General features: G+C 41.1%; 1 pseudogene; it reads left to right on the top strand.

The window, feature by feature from the left end:
* The first annotated feature begins 331 nt into the window (after positions 1-331).
* On the top strand, positions 332-2,917 carry LOC149192061 (pentatricopeptide repeat-containing protein At2g03880, mitochondrial pseudogene; annotated as a pseudogene).
* The last annotated feature ends 458 nt before the right edge of the window (positions 2,918-3,375 follow it).

Here is a 3,375-nt window from a genome sequence, read left to right as displayed (position 1 = left end):
TCAAAGACATAGACCGAAAAATTTGGATAACAATCAAACCACGCTGACCCATTGAACAGGGGAGCAACGATCCCACTAAGCAGGGAGTCAGTGTACTTGTTATGAGTGAGGTCTATTATGGTTGCTAAGACGAACACGTTTAATCCTTTGTGAGTAGGAGTAGAGATCCCGACCCTTATACACCCAAGATGGACATATGATATATTATGTTTGTGAGCTTCTCTTTGGTATTTAACAGAAAAATGGTTTGGATGGCTTCTGTGTTTTCTTAGATTTGACTAACACATTTTTTAATAGAAACTCTTATTACAACTTTGAGATCAAATACAAAGAGATCAAAGTACACTTATGAGGCACTCATATTAGAGAGCTTCGAGCATGAGGTACCCTGACTTTGTACAATCTCTAGCTCGGTTGAATTTATCATAGATGACAATGCATTATAAAACAGAGTTTGTATATCAAGATTTTCTGTTTTTAATTCACAGATTTGCATTCAGCTTCCATTTTAATTGAGTTATAGAATTCCCGGGAGAACTAGAAGTCACCGACTCTGGGACCAATTTAATCCGAAAATCGCAGAGACTTCCTTTGATTGAGAATAAAGCTTGCAGATGAAAATGATTATGGATTGAACTACACAAACTCAATGAAATTGTATTGTACCATTCACAAAGTGGTAAATATGGAAAATGACCAAGTGGATGATAACGAAAAATCTGAAATGTGGACAGCATCTTTCTGGTTTCTTTTCGTTGGCATTTCATTTTGCGTTGGTCTGAAACTTTGGGTACATGGGCACGACAATGGTTCTTGTCATACTCCTGGCACGCAATCCTTACAGCAACCCAACAACAATTAGTATGAGCTATTTCCATTGTAGCCCAAATGGCATTGGCAAGGCTGAAAAAAGCGGTTGATATGATTCATGTTAATATGGGTTTTGTTGAGATAGATATGAGTGTATATGCCTCCCTTTTACAGTGGTGCGTTGAAATAAAAGCCCTGGCAGAGGGTAAACGAATCCAAGTTCATATGACGAAAACGGGATACAAGCCGGATGTTTATTTACAAACCAAATTACTCATACTGTATGTTAAATGCGGGCATATCGCGGATGCGCGCGAAATGTTTGAGAAAATGTCTGAACGAAATGTAGTGTCATGGAATGCAATAATCAGTGGATATGTTCAGCTGGGGAATCCTACTGAGGCTGTGGCGGTTTTCCTCCAAATGCAAATGCAAATGCAGAGACAGGGACAGCGAGTTGATCCCTTTACCTTGGCCAGTGTTTTGAGGGCATGCGCTTTGGAGGATAAAGAGGTCAAAAACAAACACAAGCACAGAGAGGTTCATCTTCAAATTTACAGAAATGGATTCGAATGGGATGTTGTTTTGTTGTCTACGCTTATCGATGCCTATGCAAAATCCGGTGATATGGATTATGCGCGCCAAGTGTTTGACAAAATGTCCCAAAGAAATGTGGTTTCATGGACAGCAATGATTGCAGGATATGTAAAATGTGGGAGGCTGGCAGATGCGCTTCACGTTTTTGAGGCAATGCCAGAGCGAGATGTGGTTTCGTGGAACGCCATGATTGAAGGGTATGCTCAACACAGACTTGGAGAGGAGGCATTGATGCTGTATACTCGAATGCAGAGGGTAGGGGTTAAACCAAGTGCATCTACTTTTCTCAGCGTTCTTAGAGCATGTTCTGACCTTGCTGCTCTTGAACAAGGTAAGCAACTTCATAACCATTTGATTAAATGTTATTTTCAGTCAGATTCTGTCATGTTGGGGAGTGCCCTCGTTGACATGTATGCCAAATGTGGCAGCCTCGCATCGGCACAGCAGACATTTGACAGAATGCCCGACAGAAATGTCATTTCATGGACTTCAATAATTGATGGGCACGGCAAACATGGTAATGCCATGGACGCCATCCAAGTGTTTGAACAAATGCAGCACTCAGGCACCATGCCAAATCTCATTACCTTCATTAGCGTTCTCTCTGCATGTAGCCATGCAGGCTTGGTGGACCAAGGCTGGCATTACTTCAACTCCATGACTCGAATATATTCTCTGATACCAGCACAAGAACACTACGCTTGCATGGTTGATCTTCTTGGGAGAGCTGGAAAGTTGGATGAGGCACACGACTTCATCAACAAGATGCCAGTTGAACCTGGTGCTGATGTGTGGGGAGCCTTGCTTGGTGCTTGCAGAGTCCATGACAACACAGAATTGGGGAAACTTGCTGCAGAACAACTTTTCAAATTAAATGACAAAAGGGCTGGAGCATATGTTGTTCTGTCAAATATCTATGCTGCAGCAGGCAGGTGGGATGATGCATCAAAAGTGAGAAAAGTAATGAAAGAGAGGGGTATAAATAAGGAGCCAGGGTGTAGTTGGATTGAGGTCGAGCAAAAGGTGCACACATTTCATGTAGGGGATAAATCGCATCCTCAAACAGAGGAGATATATGCAATGATTGATAGATTAGCTGGGGAGATGAAGGAAGCAGGATATGTGGCCAATACAAACTTTGTGCTTCATGATGTGGATGATGAGCAGAAACAGCATATTATTTGTCACCACAGCGAGAAGTTAGCCATTGCATTTGGGCTTATTAGCACACCACCCACCAAACTTATTCGTATCATCAAGAACCTTCGTATGTGTGTTGATTGCCACACTGCCACAAAGTTCATCTCCGAGTTAGTTCACCGAGAAATTATTGTAAGGGATGCCAACAGGTTCCATTACTTTAAAGATGGTTTTTGTTCATGTGGTAATTATTGGTGACTTTTGTCCCATAAACTAGCAGCACAAGTTGTTTATTAGTTTCTTCTTCTCAGTAAGGATTATTTCAGCTTTTATTTTTGCATTGTATTCATTTCACTAAATTTCTAAATTACTTGAGGCTTCCAGTTAGCTGTGCAACAGGGTTTTCGTTCTTTAGAAATGCAGTGTGAATTTGCTTCTACTGCGTGAATCTTGGTCCAGAATGGCATTGTGGCCCACTGGGATTAAAATCTTCACTGATGAGTTGCATATTGAAATCACGAGCGTTATTGTCTTTCCATCTTTTCCCTGGTAACTTGTTTGGATCAATGCAAAATGAATGCTCCCAAGCGAATTGGGATGCAAATTGTATGTGTTATAACTTATACAGTTAATCTCTGTATTAGCATGCATGCGATGCATCCATGGGTGTTCTACTCCTTATTTGCTATTTGGTGAATGCCACTAGTCAATTTGCTGAAACTGAGTATAAATCATAGATCATGTAAGCATATGCATGAGCTGACAGGAAGTGCCCTTCAGCCCATGAATGCCTAGTCTTCAAATAACGGTAGATTTGTTAAGTAGCTC

This window comes from Pinus tabuliformis, chromosome 2_2 (assembly GCF_031772625.1).
Source record: "Pinus tabuliformis cultivar Carrire ecotype Pingquan chromosome 2_2, CPIR1, whole genome shotgun sequence".
Lineage (NCBI taxonomy): Eukaryota > Viridiplantae > Streptophyta > Pinopsida > Pinales > Pinaceae > Pinus > Pinus tabuliformis.
This window is presented reverse-complemented; position numbering and strand designations above follow the sequence as displayed.